Source organism: Cnephaeus nilssonii (assembly GCF_951640355.1).
Source record: "Cnephaeus nilssonii genome assembly, chromosome: 1".
Taxonomy (NCBI): Eukaryota; Metazoa; Chordata; class Mammalia; order Chiroptera; family Vespertilionidae; genus Cnephaeus; species Cnephaeus nilssonii.
Window position 1 is genome coordinate 115,943,894 of NC_137072.1, and position 17,758 is coordinate 115,961,651.

Sequence of the window (17,758 nt, forward strand, 5' to 3'; positions counted from 1 at the left end):
GCCGCGGCCGGATGTAGCGCCCGCTCCCACGGGGTGCGTGCAGTGTTTTCTGCGCAGCGAGATGTCTGTGCTGAACGCAGGGGAAGCCCGCGGTCCGAGGGAGAACGCATCCTATGCTTTAAGCCCGCCTGCGAGGCAAACTCACAAATCACATGTAAGAGGGAGCCATGTGTGGGTGTGTGCTCGTTTACTAGCGCTCGCATGCCTGCTCGAGCTCACCCTTCCTGCCCGTCACCCTCCCACACCCAGGCCCTGGCTTCTGGCCTCCCACTTGGGGGGTCACATACATCTCCATGGCTTCCCACTCAGGACGAACGCCCAGAGCGTCCTGGTGACAACCTCCCCATGGCCATCACTGCATCTCTCCTGCAGAGCCAGCCGCCGGCTGCTGAGCCAGGACCAGCTGCCGCCCGCTACATGCTCCCCGCTGGGACCCCGCGACACGGGGCGCCCCTCCCTGTGACGAGAGGGAGGGAGGACAGGTGCCCATCAGGGAAGGACCGCGATGCCAGAGAAAGCAGGGAGGGCACCCTGCCGCCAGCAGCTCTCATCTCACACGGTCTGGACCAGTTCCACTGCGGTTTCCCTGGGGACTGAGGAAATCCAACCTCAGACAAAGTCCAGGGGCAGCTCCCTGGTAACCGCTCCTCTCTGGTGCTCGGCGTCGCTCTGCGATAAGGGTTGAGAAGGCTCCCGTCCGGGTGACAAAGCCCGGGACGCAGTTAACTGCCGAAGAAGCCTTTGACGTACTTATGTCATTACAAAACCCCGCACCCAGGTCAACAGGCAACAGAGAGGACCACCTTTTGAAAGCTCTGCTGTCGAGTTTCGGGTGCAAGTAAACTTGCACGATTTCAAACGCGCGGCGCTGCGTCTTGCTGAGGACAGCAGGAGGCCCGGATGGGGCGAGCGGCAGCTGGAGGGCCGGTAATGATCAGCTCTGCGGGACTGGCCAGTCTCAAATCCCACCGCGCAGGGGTGAGCGCGCTCAATGGCCACACGTCTCACACTCGCCCCTCGCCATCTGCTCCTCCTGTCACTCACATGAAAATTAATAAGGGGCTTCTGGGCCGCACGGCGCTGCAGCTGCTGCTCCAACGCTGGGGCGAGGGTGCTCCCGAGGCTTCCAGCAGACCCCGCTGTCCTTGGAACAGTCTGCGTGCCGACCATCTCCGGTCTGATCCCGTTTATTCTAAAGTTGCTGTTCCCCAAACTCCTTCAATTGTCTCACCTGCCTCATGAAACCCATGGGAAATTAAAGGCACCGTGAAACCTCAAGTTACGATGAAAAACCGCCACCTTCTCTCACCCAGGGCTGTGACCGTCGCGTTCGGCGGCGGGGTCTGTGCTCTGCGCCGTGACACTGGCACGGGAGCACACTCCCTCCCTGTTGCTGCCTCCTCGGAGCCAGGAGGACAGCTCCGTACAGGGCATGTGCGGCTCAAAGCCCAGGGCGACCCTGGACCTGGCCCTTCCACCTCGGAGCCCTGTGAGTCCTTCCCCGGCCTCGGCTGATTAATGGCTCCAGCAGCTCCCGCTAGGTGGACAGCGCGACACTGAGCTGGTCCCGGAAGGAGCGCTGTGTGCCCCCTCAGCGCTGTCCTCCTTCCGGGGCAGGTGCCGGGGTGAAGGGCCACTGGCAGCCACCTGGGTCCTCTCACTGCTTACAGCCTCCATCCTGCTCACAGCTTCTTCCCAAGCACTTTCCGTAGAGAGAGAAACAGGTGTCTCCGCCCACTCCGCTCATTCGCTCAGTAAGTACGTGTTAATCTATGCCCATTGGCTCAGTAAGTACGGTTAATCTGTGCCCATTGGCTCAGTAAGTACGGTTAATCTGTGCCCATTGGCTCAGTAAGTACGGTTAATCTGTGCCCATTGGCTCAGTAAGTACAGTTAATCTGTGCCCATTGGCTCAGTAAGTACGGTTAATCTATGCCCATTGGCTCAGTAAGTACGGTTAATCTGTGCCCATTGGCTCAGTAAGTACGGTTAATCTGTGCCCATTGGCTCAGTAAGTACGGTTAATCTGTGCCCATTGGCTCAGTAAGTACGGTTAATCTGTGCCCATTGGCTCAGTAAGTACGGTTAATCTATGCCCATTGGCTCAGTAAGTACGGTTAATCTATGCCCATTGGCTCAGTAAGTACGGTTAATCTATGCCCATTGGCTCAGTAAGTACGGTTAATCTGTGCCCATTGGCTCAGTAAGTACGGTTAATCTGTGCCCATTGGCTCAGTAAGTACGGTTAATCTATGCGCCAGGCACTGGTGATGCCCAGCAAGCGCGGGAGGCCAGTCTCGGCCACGGAGGCCCTCGCTGCACGGGTGGAGACAAACCAAACACACGGATCTGGAGAAAAACAGCAGGAAGAGGGAGAAAGGCCGTCACTCTGAGATGCTGACCTCATGAAATGGCACAGGGACGAGGACACCAAGGGAGGACGGGCAGACTGACTGAATCGAGAGCTTTGGAAACGGGCACCCCGTCCTCACGCTGGGGAAGGGGCCGTGAGAACCACGGCTGTGCTGTAGGTGGCTGCCGGCGGCAGGCGGCTGGTAGTCACACTCGGGCATCTCAGGAAACGTCTATAACCCGTATGGCCAACAGCGCATGCCTGTTTTCCAGAGAAACTGTAAATGACGGGCGACGTGTTTGTTTACGCGAAGGCTGTGTGCGCGCCCTGCAACGTGCCTAACCGACTGGTCCATGTTTGGCGGATTTGCCAGCTTGCCACCAACAGGCTCCGTGCCACTTCTAACTGCTTATAAACAGCACAAACACCCACATGCAAATCCAGGCAAGCTGTCCCTTCAGCTGCTGCTGCTGCTGACAGCGGGTGGCACTGCGGGCAGATGGGGCTGCCGGCGCCACCCCAACGCGGCCGCAGCGAGAGGGGCAGAGGGACAGCTGTCTGCACAGGATGGCTGAGTGGCTCTCCTCTCTGGGGATGCTGCCCGCAGGCTCTCCTGTCACAGCCAAGCACTCCCATGTCTGTCGTCTGCCCTGCCACGTGCGAGTGCGGCTGGCCCTCCTGCCAATGAGGACAGGAGCTGGGAACCCAGGAGGCTGCCAGGCACTCAGCCAAGAGCCCCACCCAAGTCCAGCGGGGAGCACGATCCTGCGCAGGGCAGGGACCTCGCCGTGACAGGAACAATAGTCTTGCTCAGACAGAACTCAGTGGGGACAGATGAAAACGTGCACAACTAGATTAGCTTGAGCAGAGCGAGGAGGACCGAGCACAGGTGCCCGGAAGCACGGAGACACCTCTGAGCGCTGCAGCTGAGATCACCCCCCACCCCCCAGGGCTGCGAGTGAAGCGCAGTGACTCACTCCCCTCCAGCCAGAAGGTGGGCAGGACGTTCCAGAAAAGAGACCAAAGAGACAAACAAAGCCCCTGGCTACGCAGTTGAACTTCAGGCACTCAAGAGGCCGATAGTGAGTGGCTCGTAAGCTACCAGGTAAGACGAAGAAAACCCTCGGTTCAAGGGCGATGGAGGCGGCATCTGTGGCCACGTTATTAGCTCTGAATATTCCCACTGAAAGCGATGCCGATGCGGGCCGGTGGCTCAGGTGCTTGGAGCGTGGTCCCGCACAGCACAAGGTTGTGGGTTCGACCTCCAGTCAGGGCACATATGGGAGGCAACTGCTGGACGTTTCCCTCACATCGATGCTCCTCTCTCTCCCCCCCCCCCTCTCTCTCCCTCTCTCTCTCTCTCGCAGTGATGGAGACTATTGGCACTATGTGCTTGGCACAGGCACTAAGCTAAGCACTTTCACATGGTTTCTCATCTAAACCTCTGAGCAATCGTGAGGCGATAACGGTGCCTGCATCCCACTCTACACGTGAAGCCAGTTTTGACCGGTTTTAAAACGTGCCCCAAACTACAGCCAGTTAGCGAATCGCAGGCAGGCCTGACCCCACAGCCCTCGCGGGGAGAGGTATGTTTCTAAGTGTCCGGCACAGAGCGCGTCAGAGCCCAGATCAAGCTGGACTCACGGTCGTTCCCCCTAATTAACTGGTAAGCTGTGTTCCCTGACGGAACCGTAGAACGGGCTGACACCCGCATACACGGAGTACCTGGGAAGCACACCCCGGGGACGTCAGCAGGAATTCCCACATCAACTGGCACCACATTCTCTCGTCACCCAAAGCCAGGCTGAGCTGGTGGAAGGAGGTGCTGTGTCACCTGGAGCCCGACCTTCACTGCCCATGGGAACCACCAGGAGCTCTTCCGACCTGCAGATGGCCAGGCCCACTTCGGGAGATCGCTGTCACAGGTGCGGCGTGGGCACTGGTTCTTCGGAGCAGCTCGGGCTGCACACCACTGCTCCCGCACTCCCCCCGCTCCGCTCCCCCCGCTCCGCTCCCACCGCTCCGCTCCCACCACTCCGAGATGCGGACGAAGCCCCAGGGATCCAGGTGGATGGCAAGTGAGCCCGGCCCTGAGTGTTTACCGCGCTCTCTGCTGCTGGACAGAGGGCCCAGTGTCAAGGATCTACTCCAGCCCAAACCAGATGCACTCCCAGGTGAAAAGCACTCTGGGAGAAGTTCACACACAGAACAACTTCCCGTATCTCCGCAGTCAGTTGCCCGGGGATTAACTCTGAGCCCTGCGGAGGCTGCAGGAGAGAAATCCAGGTCTGAGCCACTTGCCCCTCTCTGAGAGCCCCCCCCCCTCCGCCCGCCCCAGTGCACAGCACGGTTCCGACCCACCGGTGCTCAGGGCGGGCACCGAGAAGCAGCTCAGGGCAGAGAACAGCGCTGCTGGGAGTCTGGGCTGGGGCTCCAGGCCTGGCCAGCTGCCCATCAGCAAGGTCACCCGAGGTAAGTCCCTCCCCTCTGGTCTCACTCCGGCTAAAGTTCAACGAGAGGGAAGTATAAAAAGGCAGAGGCTCCTTCCAGCTCCCGGTCTAACTGCGACAAAAAAAGAATTTCTGCCACCAGCCAGTCGGGTGGCCAAAGCACCCTTTTCCGTCCTTAAGAATCAGAGCGAAAACAGAGCCCCGCCGTCACCCCGCCAAGGAGACCCGGACCGCAGCTACACGTCCATTCCCGCAGCTGGGGGCTGAGCAAGGGGCGCAGGCCGGCTGTCCTCCCTCCCTCGGTCCCTCCCTCCCTCAGTCCCTCCCTCCCTCATTCCCCAAGTATCTGAAGCGCCCTCTGTGTGTGCCCTCTGTGTGCGCCCTCTGTGTGCGCCCTCTGTGTGCGCCCTCTGTGTGCGCCCTCTGTGTGCGTCCTCTGTGTGCTCCAGGCCGCTCACTCCAATCCCACTTCCATGAGGGCTGCCTCCTGAGCTGCCACGTCCGCGGTGACGCTGCCTCATCGCGCCCTCAGAGAAACCCCTTGCTGCAGGCAGCATGTCCCAGGTGAGGACTGCAGCCACAGCGGCTAAAACCGGGACCTGAGGGACCCGCTCCGGCGCCCAGACCCCCCAGACCCAGCGGGCGGCTGGCTTCCTTCCTCACTCCCAGCGCCTGCCTGAGCCGCGCTGCCGGAAAGCTGGGCCTGCAGCTCGTCTCAGACTGCTGAGGCCACGAAATGTCCTGGACTCGGCCCACTGCCCGAACAGGTCTCCTCCTTGTTGTGCGGACACTTCTGGGAGCAGCGGGCACGTTCCCATGAAAGGACTCCCACCCCGTCCCAAGGGGCCCGGACTGGCCAGTCCGCAGAGCCAGAGCGGAAGGCTTCCCTCCACCGCTCTGCAGCCCCGTGCCTACAGCTGGGACAAAGCCACCAAACACAGACAGGACAGAGCCTCCTGCTTCCTAGGCTGGGGGGGTGGAGGGGCGGGGGGTGCGGGGAGTGTCTCCTTGAGCGTCTCTAACTCCAATAAAACTGTGAGCTGCACGGAACTGGGCCCCCCGACACCGGTGAGTCCGTGTCCGTTGGAGTTTCATGCAGCTGGTCCAGAGCCTGCGCACACGGCGTCGCTCCTCACCTGGGCGGCGCCTCCCAGGCTCTTCGCCTGGCAGCCTGGGTGGCGAGCCCAGTGCCCCATCTCGGGCCCCTTTCTTAGAGAAGGAGCCCGAAACGCCCAGAAATGGCCTCTGCAAGGACACCGCCAGCATCAGAACCGGGACTCGAGGCCTCTGGTTCCAGAGCCAGCACCACGGCCCGGAAGGCAGAGAGCAGGCCTGCGGCCCCCGTCCTGGGCACCTGCTGCTGAGTGAGCGTGTCTCATCCAGCCTCGGCCTTGCCCCCCTCCGTCCCCCCCCCCCCCGCCCCGTACCCTTCCTTTGTTCTCATTAAGCTGAAATGCATAAAGGAAGCTGCACCCTGGTATTCTCTCGTGCGTTTGAGATCTCCTCCCGGCATGTCATCAGTTTTGGCTAAAAGTAAAAATAGGATTCTCTACAGGTTCGCATGTTTTCTTACGTCAACAAACGCTGTGTCCCGCTGGGGGGCGGGGCCGTCTGATCAATGGGAGGATACACTGTCCGTGGGAAATGGCTGCTCTTCAGCAGTGCGAGTCCCTGGAGAGCCACCGGGCTGCGCGGCACCCAGTCTGGTCCCGTCCGGGGCAGAGCGGCGTTCCGGGTGCGGACGGGCCACGGGGTGTCCATCCATCCCCCCGAGGGCTCTGGGTGCTGCCCCTTTCCGGCTGTTAGGAGCAGAGCTGCGGGCACGCTGTGCGGGTGTGTGTGTGACACAGGCCTCCATCTCGCCGGGGCGGCGCCCAGGTGCCCCGCCGAGCCCGCCGGAGCTGCAGGCACCGTGTGAGAAGCTGCCCGCTGCTCCCCAGAGGGGCTGCTCCCCGTGTTCCCACCAGCCCCCCGCCGGGCCCCGCCCTCCAGGCCTGGGGTTGGCACCGCTCCTATGGCGCCAGGCGGCTAGGTGTGTGGTCGAATGTGCGTTTCCCCGAAGGCTGACGACTCTGAGCGGGGTCACCGCTCCCTCCTCATCGGTGTCTCCTCTTCGGCGGCGTCTCCTCGTGTTTCGTACCCGTTTCCGGTGGGCTGTTGGTTTCCCCGTTGAACCCTGAGCTGTGACTTGCTCGGACACTGGTCCTTCATGCCGTGTGTGTGTAAATGCCTCCTCCGCTCCGCCCGTCCTTCCCGCCTCAGCCGTCCTAGCGGAGCACCCGGTCCATCTCGGTGGGCCAGTCCCCGTGGGCGGGCCGCACGTCCAGGTTGAGCCTGAGTAAGAGTTCTGTGTCCCGCCCAACACCTCCCAGATTCCCCGTGCTCCCCTCACCCCAGTGCTGCGTGCCGCCTGTGTGCCTGTGTCCTTGTGAGCAGCTGCTATCCGCGGTGCGAGGGGTGGGTCGCCGTCTGCCCACCTCGATGCCAGGTGGTGCTGCAGCACAAACGTCCTGATGGTGAGAACGCGAGAACTGGAGCTCCAAGTACCAGCATTCTGACCGCGGCCGCGTCAGCCCCGCGGACACGTCTCACCATCAGGCGTAGGAAAGCGCATGAGGAAAGAACTAGCGGATCGATGTGTTGTTTGCCCTCACCAAGGATATTTTCTCCAGGGATTTTTTGGAGAGTGGGAGGGAGGGGCGGAGGGGAGGGGGGAGAGAGAGAGAGAGAAACATTGATTGGTTGCCTCCCGCACTTGCCCAACCAACCGGGCCGGGGATGGAACCCAGGTACCTGCCCTTGAGCGGGGATCGAACCCGGGACCCTTCATGCACGGGCCGAGGCTCCACCGCTGAGCAGCACCGGCCAGGGCAGCATGTGTACCCACCGATGGGGACTGTACTTCCCGTTTACTGCGGGAAAGCCAGCCCTGACCCTGGGACCCTGTGGCCCTGGGAGCCTGGGACCCTGTGGCCCTGTGGCTCTGGGACCCTGGGAGCCTGGGGCCCTGGGACAGGACAGCAGTGTCTGTCCTGAGCCTGAAGGTGCCCCCTGCTCTCCACGTGCGGCTGAGTGTAAGCATTCAGGCTTCACACAGGAGGGCGGGCGGCTTCATCCACATGAGAGCCGGGGTGACACAAAGGCGTGGAGAGCTGGCCACGGGCCGTCCAGCGCCAGGCGGCTCCCGGGCCTCCAGGGCTGAGAGCCATCGGCCTGCCTCACTGTGTTGGCTTCTCCCTTGCCACGGCCTCGCCCAGACTGCGAGGGCCCCTCCCCCACTTTGGGCTGAGCCTGTCACTAATGGGATGACCACCACCCGTCGCGGCGGGGCCACGGGAGGCGTGAAGGGAAACGCACAGCCGCTCTGCACGCCTGCGCACCGCAGCCCCTCGGGTAGGAGTGGCGATGTCAGCATTGAGGGGAGGATGAACGTCCTTTCTCACTTTCCCAGGCTCACTCTGGAACACACTCAGCGGAGGAGCCAATGAGGGGACCAAAACCAAATACCCGCTCAGTTTTTGATAAGAAATGTTTTTGAAAGGGCGGGGGAGGAGGGGGAGGAGGAGGAGGAGGAGGAGGAGGAGAAGGAGGAGGGAGGAGGGGGAGGGGAGGGAGAAGAGGAGGAGAAAAGGGAGGGGAAGGGGAGGGGGAGGAGGAAAGGGGGGAGGAGGAGGAGGAGGAGGAAGGAGGGTGAGGGGAGGGAGAGGAGGAGGAGGAGAAAGTAGAGGAGGAGGAGGGGGAAGGAGGGGGAGGGGCGGGAGAGGAGGAGGAGGAGAAAGTGGAGGAGGAGGAGGGGGGAGGAGGGGGAGGGGCGGGAGAGGAGGAGGAAGAGAAAGTGGAGGAGGAGGAGGGGGAGGAGGGGGAGGGGCGGGAGAGGAGGAGGAGGAGAAAGTGGAGGAGGAGGAGGGGGGAGGAGGGGGAGGGGCGGGAGAGGAGGAGGAGGAGGAGAAAGTGGAGGAGGAGGAGGGGGGAGGAGGGGGAGGGGCGGGAGAGGAGGAGGAGGAGAAAGTGGAGGGGGAGGAGGGGGGAGGAGGGGGAGGGGAGGGAGAGGAGGAGGAGGAGGAGAAAGTGGAGGAGGAGGAGGGGGGAGGGGGAGGGGCGGGAGAGGAGGAGGAGGAGAAAGTGGAGGGGGAGGAGGGGGGAGGAGGGGGAGGGGAGGGAGAGGAGGAGGAGGAGGAGGAGGAGGAGGAGAAAGTGGAGGAGGAGGAGGGGGAAGGAGGGGGAGGGGCGGGAGAGGAGGAGGAGGAGGAGAAAGTGGAGGAGGAGGAGGGGGAAGGAGGGGGAGGGGAGGGAGAGGAGGAGGAGGGGAAGGGGAAGGGGACGGGGAGGAGGAGAGGGAGGGGAGGAATGGGAGGCAGAGGAGGGAGGGGCCGGCAGCACTCTGCCCCTTCACCTGGGCGCTCAGACACCAAGTGCAGAGAGGATCCCTGGCTGGCACCCCGCTCCGAAGCTCCGAAGGTGAGCAGGATGAGCAGCACCTGGGAGTGGGTGGTGCCGGGAGAGCTGCAATTTCCCCGGAGAACCGCAGCACAGACAGTGACCACATGGGAGGCGCCCCGGCTATAAATACTCGATGGCAAAGCTGATGTCATGCTTTCTGTCCCGGAGACACCCAACTGAAACTTGCCAAGAAAGCACGTAGCAGCACCCAGCGCGTGTGCAGCCAGCACGGGCCGCAGACTCACCGCCCGTGACGGGCCCTCCCGCACAGCCCACCCTGCTGCTCCTCCCCACGCACAGACGCACTCGCATAACATGCCTCTGGGCCAGCAGACGCCCGGCCCTGCTCCGAGCTGGGAAGTCCCCACAAACCCCGAGGCCAGGGGAACCCCGCCCAGGGGGCAGCAGCAGGAAGGCCGGACCCCTCCAAACCAGCACCAGGTCCACCTACTCTGCGACGCCCTGCTGGGGCAGGCCATCACTCCAGGCGGGAGTGACCCCTCCCATGGGACTGGGGTGACAGCAGGCCAACCCAGGGGCGTCCGTGCTGACCTTCCAGGCCGCGTGAAATATAGTGGCTCAGTCTCAGGCGAGCCGCCACGGAACGCAAAACCAAGTCCCTCTGGAAAGTGTGAGCGAGAACGAGACCTGGGCCAGACCGCAGAGAGAATGGTTGTCCCGAGGAGCGTGGGGAGACCCCTCTGTGCCCCCCCCATGCCTGCGGACCGTCCCCCCTCACCCCCACCCCACACGTGCTTTCCAGAAAAGCTCCTGGGACCGCCCCGACACAGAATGCACTGAGAAATGTGCCCTGAGATGAGTGGATGTAAACCACTTGAATTTATTAACAAGCGTTTTTAAAATGTGCTCTGTTTTGGAAATAATGCCATGAGCTTGAGGAAGTGGCTTAGCTTCTCTCTGCCAGTTTTATCGTTTGTAACCTGTTAAAGTAACAGTGTTCACCCACAGGTCTGGGGTGAAAACTCTAAGACCCACTCGTGTCCGGAGCCAGCATGCAGGACCGTCACGGGCGGGTGCGCCGTGCACGCGTGCGAGCGTTACTGCCATTACTCTGTCTAGGGCCGGCCAGCCGACTAGGGCTCCCGCAGCGCCCGGCGGGCCGAGCACACTGCTGGGGCGGCGGGGGGGGGGGGGGGGGGGGGGGGAAGGGGTGCGGGAACAGCGGACAAGCATTCATCATTTTGTTTTAAAAATGTCCGCAGACGGCACATAGGTATTTGTAAGTGCACTGGAAAGATCTGGAAGCAAACACACCCAAAACTCATCGTGGTTACGCCAAAGGCAGCGAGAAAGAGACCCACCTGCTTTCTGCCTCCGGGGACTGGACGGTCCTTCCTCAGTGAGCAGCCACTCCGCTGGTGGAGAGTCCGAAGGACTCCGCGGCCACGCTCCTGCAGAAACAAGCCGGGAGCAGGGCGGTCGGACCGGAGGTACAACTGAACGCTCCCGAGTGTCAGGTGCGGCGGGGCGCGCACAGGTGAGCCGCGGCACCTTGCGGTGCTGCACACAGATCGCCACCCCATCTCTTCTCGCGTCGGAATCCACGTCCCCACGACTGACACTCCTGGGCTCCCTCGTGCCTTTCTGCCTGTGCCTCCCCACGCCACCCCCCTCAGAGGGGCCGGAACCACCGCTCCTCCGTCTGTGCGCCTGCCCAGTGCCGCCAGCCTTCCTCCTGCACCTGCGTTTGGGCTGCGATGCCCTCGTGGTTACGGAAGTGCCTCGGTTAGCCTGGCACTCCCACCACGCTGGGCACGGTGCAGAGGACAGTTGGTGGACGACAGCTGGAAGGCCGCGCGGGAAACAGACCGGCCGCTGTCCCACTTGGCCCAGCCGGGCCTGGCCTGCCTGGCACTCCACTAGCTGTGCTCCCAGCCGGCAGAGCAGGGCCCTGGCTGCCGCAGGATGCTGGTATGCAGCCCCGTAAAAGCCGCTCGTGTTTTGCTTGCCTTGAAAATATGCACGACGAGGAGATGAGTGTGATTTCTCAGGGAGCTGCTCGGGCTGGGCCTGAGCTCACGCTGCTAGGAAAACAGCAAAGCCCAGCGAGATATTGAGATCATCCGTCAGAGAGTCTGGTGGACGGAGGATGGGGATTCACGCAGTTAATCGCTGGCCCAGTGGCCCAAACGTAACCCGCCTGACTAGAAAGGTGAAGGCTGCGCATTCAAAGCGGGCCCGCCCCCAGTGGGAGCCGGCAGGGGCCAGTGAGAGCCAGCAGGGACCAGTGAGAGCCGGCAGGGACCAGTGAGAGCCGGCAGGGGAGTGGGCACACGCACGCTCTCGGCGTGAATGCCAAACGACTTATTACTGGAGTAAGAGGGCTCTTAGGGATTGGTCTGGCTCCTGTGTCATAAGTAAGTGTACACTTATACACACACAACTCACATATGAATTGTGCTAATCAATCCACCTGCCTGGGAAGCTCGACAAGACGCACACGGCCATGCACAGCCTTTCGGGGCTACCTGTGGTGTGCGCGGCCCGGAGAGCGCCCTCTCGGAAGGGCGCCGAGCCCAGTGGCGTCAGAGGCAGAGGCGACGCTGTCACCGGGACGGGCGAAGGAAAGCAGGGAAGACAGCTTCATCAGCTCAGAAGCAGCCTGACTCCCTACTGGCTTCCTCAATCTTCCCATCACATAGAAAGTACAGTCTCCTGAACTCAGCGGACCTGCTCAACCTAAAGGGCCTGATAACACGCCCCCTTTCCTCGCCAAGAGAACTGCAGTCTTGAAAGACAAAAGGCCTGGGCCTCCCCCGTAGAAAAAACCACAGCAAAAGGTTTTAGCAAGTCAGGTGTTCGGGTTGAAAAGCAGAGAAACCTCCCTGCCTTTCCAGGAGGGTCCTAGCCCAGTGGTCGGCAAACTCTTTAGTCAACAGAGCCAAATATCAACAGTACAACGATTGAAATTTCTTTTGAGAGCCAAGTTTTTTAAACTTAAACTTCTTCTAACGCCACTTCTTCAAAATAGACTCGCCCAGGCCGTGGTATTTTGTGGAAGAGCCACACTCAAGGGGCCAAAGAGCCGCATGTGGCTTGCGAGCCGCAGTTTGCCGACCACGGTCCTAGACCCTCAGCAAAACATTCTCTAAATCTCAAAATCCCTCTCCACTCACACAGGACGGCTTACGATCCCAGCGAGGACGGAAGTAGTACATCATTATTAACTTGTCCAAGGTAACTAGATTTGATCCCAGCTTGCCTCCAAAGAAAACAGATTGGAAAATTAGGAGACTAAATTCAGGCTGTAGCTTAACCATCTGCTGCGAGAGCAGGCAAATGGCCCACCTGACCTCTCTCAGCTTTGGTCTCCTATTCTTCACAACAGGGCAATTTTCTCTCCTGTGTGTGATGGCACAGAACACAACGTTCCAGAGCACAGTGTGGGTTAGGGTTAGGGTTAGGTCGTTCCGGCACAGGGCGCCTGCAGAAAGATCCCGAAGAAACGGCGGCGGTCACAGGATGGAGAGCAGCGAGGGAGTGGGCTTCCGTCTCCAGGGCCTGGCCACTGCTGCTCCACTGCTCAGAGTACACACGTCGGGCTAGCTGTCCTAACCCCGTGGAGAGACACAAGGCCACAGTGCTTCCTGCCTCACAGGGGCGCGGTGCTGATTAAACGAAGACGGAAGGTGCCGCACTCTCGAGGTGTCCGGGGGGGGGGGGGGGGGGATCACGGAGAGCGAGCACCCGGCCCTGAGGGAGGGTACGATGTGCGGCGCAGCGGGCGATGGTGTTGCGGGGGGGGGGGGGGGGGGGGGGGAGCATGGGCAGGCGGGAAAGGTCAGGTTCTAAGCCGGCTCTTAGCCTGGCTCCCGGAAGGGCGTGGGAGCCCGTCTCCTGTACACCTGACAGCAGTAACGGAAAGAAAGAACCCCAAACTAGTGGACTGCGCCCAGATCACGAAGGCCCTGAGCGCCAAGCCCAGGAGTCGCACTTCCTCTCGGCAGCGGGACATCATGGGTCTGTATGGCGTGGAGTGCTAAAGGCAGGGTGCGGGCATGACTTAGTCCGGACGGGCCGAACAGCCTGGAGAGGAACGAAGAATTCAATGACAAGATGCAACTGTGAGGACATGAACAGGGGAACTGGCCTTGGCGGGAGGGGGGACACAATCCCGTCCCTAAAGGTGACCTTCTAACCAGGCTGAAACAGCAACTGAATGAGTAGGGAAAAAGGTACCCTGTATGTAAACAAATCAATGTTTTCTACATGTATGGTAACACACAAAGGCCAACTTTAAGTTTCTATGGTAACAAGAGGCAGAAGCTGAGAAAATAAAAACCAGTTACCGCGAGATTTCCTTTTAGACCACACCTTCACCCTCGCTCCCATCACCTGAGGCAGCGGGCTTTGCACCGCAATTCATCTAGGACAGGGGGCTGGCCTGGGAGGTTCCCGCGAGCCTTCCAGTTTGCAAATCCACGGTCAATGCCGCAGCACCACGAAAGCGGCCACGATCCTCTTCACCGCCGGGACACGCTAGGCCAGCAAACCGCGAGACGCACAGAAGATGGGCTGTGGGGGGACGTGGATCCACCAGACCGACGGCAAAGAGCCAGAATGGACAGAACGTTCTCCTAGCGACTGCGGGAGGGCCGAGCCGGGAGATGCTGCAGAAGCCGCCCTGTGTAAATCTCGGAGGCTGTGGTCCAACAGCGTACAGTCATGCTGATTCCTGTCGGTCTGAAAGGCTCTTCCAGGGACACAGAGCATCTACGGAATTCCCAGCACCCCTAATTTGTCAGTTAATATCCTTACCGACGAGAGAGACGAGAGACGGACTATACGGACAGACGACGGCCAACCCTCCTGTCAGGCAGAGCCGTGACCCCCAGCCTGCGGCAGCCAGCCCAGGACCCCGCCTGTGGAGGCGACCTGCAGGAAGTCACCTGCTGCCCAGTGACAAGCCAGGAGGCCGAGCAATACCTCGGTGACACTCAGCCGGGATTGGATCAGTACCTGACAGCGTCCCTAACTCTGCCCACTTCCAATGCAGTGCCACCCTGAGGAAGCCAACCTGCTCCCCAACCAGCCACCGGTGACGCCCCTTCTGGTAGCTGCCCAGCCTCCCCGTCCCAGCCCCATCAGGACCCCGGGCCCCCCCTCTCTCCACTAAAAGCTCTCCCACCCCTCTGCCTGCTTGGGGTCCCTGCCAAACCCTAAACTCTGCCTAAACAGCCGCTGCCTTTCTCGTGTGGCTGGTCTCCATCTATTTCCACAGAGAACAGTCTAGAGCCGGTGCTTCCCTCCGGCTGGTCAGTCCACGATGTAGCAGCCGAGGGAGTGAGGCGGCTTCCAGGTCTGGAGAGAGCATCGTGCCCCCAGGCCTCTTCCCCAGAACCCGCTCCCTGGGCTCTGTCCTCCCCCACCTTCCGGGAAGCGACCACGTGCTGAGGGAAGGTCCAGGGCTTTGAGGTCAAACCCCTGGTCCCAGCGCTTCCTTCTCCTCGCGTAATGTGACCTGCAGCCACTCCCTGACAGCGCTAAGCCGCTCCCTTCATCTTAATAGAGAACCTTCCCTCCAGACTGTAGCAGGAGGGACTCTGTGTGAAGCAGCTGACAGGTGCTGGTACTCAACTGGGGGGCGCCTTCCTCAGGCCCCCCCCCCCCGGCCCCGGGGAGGGAGAGCGCAGGACACCTGGAAACAGGCTGGTGAGCCCAGACCTCAGCACCTTTCCTCACAGATAAATGGTGCCCAGGCCTACGGTGACCAGAAGACCAGTTTGCTTCCATTTCCAGCTGAGGGATGGGGGCCTCTAACTGCCGTGACGGGCAGCGCCTGGGCAGTGGCTCCGGCACCCTCCCCCACGTCTGCCTTTAGCCCACTCGGAGGTGCCACTTCACAATCAGAGCCAGAGCTCGCCCTGCAACAGCGTGCAGTGTGCTATCTCACTGTCAGGTCCTCTTCTGCATGGAACACAAAATTAATCGGCAACAGTGTTTGTCATAAGCAGGAAAGATAAGATACACTAAGAGCCAGGTGGCACTTTTGCCAAAATTAAAAAAAAGCTCTCTAGGGCGCCCTGGGGTGGGTGAGAAGAGAAGGGCTGAGTGAGGCGTGACGCTGCCGGCCTGGGGAGAACGGCCTCACAGCTCCTGCAGGCGGCACCCTGACCCGCCAGGCCCGCTCCTGCCCAGGGCTTCATTCCCGCAGGCAAGGTCGCCCGTCCGTCCGGGCAAAGCTCTCCCGCCTGCTCTTCTCCTAAGTGTCCAAAGTCACCGTAAGGCTGCTCCAGGGCCTCTTCCCCGAGGGACAAGCCCAGACATCTCGCCTTTTTTTTCTAGCAAAATCACTCAATTCCACTCTACCTTCCAAGCAGCCAGATCGGTCTGCGGAGGTCCCAGCCAGGCTCGGGGCGGCTCCGAGAGGCAGGGTTAGGCGTAAAGAGGTGAAGAAAGCTCCCGTCGCCACTGACCCGGGCAAGCGAGCTAACTCGGAGGCAAGGTGCGCGAGGCAGCCACGAGTTCTCGGCAGGCCCCCAGCCACGCCGGTTTCCTCGCCCGAACGCGGTCACAGGAATAGGGCTGCTCTAGGAACTCAATGAGCTGGCACGGGGGGACTTCATAGGACTGTTCTGAAGAAGTGCATCCACGTTGGTAAGAGTAGGTAGCTATGTCCACGCTTCCCCAGGAGAGGCTGAGGGGGGCTCGGGGAGACCATAGATAGCTATGTCCCCCAGGAGAGGGTGAGGGGGGCTCGGGGAGACCAGAGCTCCTGAGGGCAGACCTGGGCGTGAGCAGGCCTGGGAAGCACCCAGCTCCGAGGAAAACGGGAAGAATGACCCGAAGGAAAAGCTAAATGGCTGGCTCCCTGGTGGATATGAATGGATGGGGAGGCGGTTTAACTTCTTGGAGGGGGGCAAGGGGGGCAGCTAGCGAATAAGTGCGAGATACAAAGAAAACAATGCAGAGCAAAGCAGGGCAATGATCAACTCCAGGAGGAAGGACACACTGTGAAAAGAAGGAAATGCAGTCAAAACAGACTAAAACCTCATCTGTGAATAAGAGTTCCATATCATCACATTTCACCAAAACCCTGACCACGGCATGCTGAGCAGGTGGGGTGTAGGCGGGGGAGGGGATGGCCAGGTCTCCCACCATCTTCCCCCGCAGCACACACGGGGAGAACCGCTGGACCCTGTAGGGGCTGGCTCTGGGGCCCGGGGCGCAGGGTGGAGGAGGGCGGAGGAGGGGGCTGCTGCTCTTTGTTCCGAGCTTTACAGAACTTCTGACTCGTAGAACTATGCCTGTATAGCTTTGTTTAAAATGGTATTTAATTTTTTAGCAAAATCTGATACTTGACAGATAAGCATATCCTATTAAGTGGTGTGTTCTTAAACCTTTTGGAATCCAAAATCTGAAAATGTATGGACCGCAAAATATCCTCCCCCGGGGGAACACACACACACACACACACACACACACGGGCACACACACACACACGGGCACACAATTTCTGCACAGGGTTTCCAGCAGCCGGCAAACTGCTGAAGGCCAGGTGAAAAGCCTTGGGGTTATAGATTCTGGTCTCTTACAGGAAGTTTATTTCAAATCAGAGCTTCTCATTTTCGGTAAAGAAAAAAGAATCCTAACGAAAACAACTTAAAGCATGGACATGGTCAGCGAGGCCACACTGGGCCTTAAATGCCTGTGCCCTCCCCAGCTGCCCCCCGACCAGAAGGCTGCACCCAGCCCGACCTCTGGCCGACGGGAAGACTTTGTTTATCCGGCTTTGCCTTGGCCTTGAAGCAGATTCCCTAAATCTCAGGAATGAGAACCCTGCTGGGCTGGCTCAGCTGTTTCCATTCCAGAAAGGACATGGAAGCGTGCACTCTTCACCCCAGGAAGAAGGGGCCTCACACAAACCTTGGGAAGGCAGGGTCCCAGCTCCCCACACGGCGTTTGTTCCAGTAACCACTCCGACGACTTCTTGGCAAAACTCCGGGGATCAGAGCAGAGGCCTCAGACGCTGAAAACACAGGCCTGGGCTCTGCTTCCGCCGGCCTGGCCTGTCGCTGCTGTGAGCCTCGCCATCGGCTCCGGCGCGAGGCAGACGAGCGGGGCCACGGGGGGCTTCAAATGCCGGTGCCTTGGTGGGCGGCGGCAACAATAACCACTTCCCCGGGTGTTGTCAGGAATGGATCTGGTCACTGTGGAAGGTGGGATAATGGCCCCCAAAGCGGTCCGTGCCCTATGCCTGGAACCCGTGGCTACGTCACGTTACACAGCGGAAAGGACTGCCAGACCTTAGGGGACTTTATCCCGGGTGGCCCAGGCGGCCCGATCTACTCGCACGAGCCCTTCGGAGCAGAGCACTTGCTCCGAGTGGAAGAGAGATGTGGCAGGTGGGGAAGTCAGAGGGCGGGAGCAGGGGTCAGGGTCCCTGCGTTCTGGGACCAGGGGGGGATGTGGGACCAGGGGGGGATGTGCAAGGACCACAGAGAGGCTCCAGGAGCTGAGAGCGGCCCCCAGCTGACAGCCAGCCAGGAAACAG

At 60.8% G+C, this 17,758-nt stretch overlaps 1 protein-coding gene across 1 annotated transcript in view; it reads right to left on the reverse strand.

Annotated features, from left to right (window-relative positions):
* The window catches only part of AFAP1 (actin filament associated protein 1), a 77,196-nt gene that overhangs the window by 53,441 nt on the left and 5,997 nt on the right, over positions 1-17,758 (reverse strand). Inside the window, 1 exon segment of the mRNA XM_079774771.1 lies at positions 10,566-10,655. The gene's annotated coding sequence lies outside the window, so the exon portion shown is untranslated.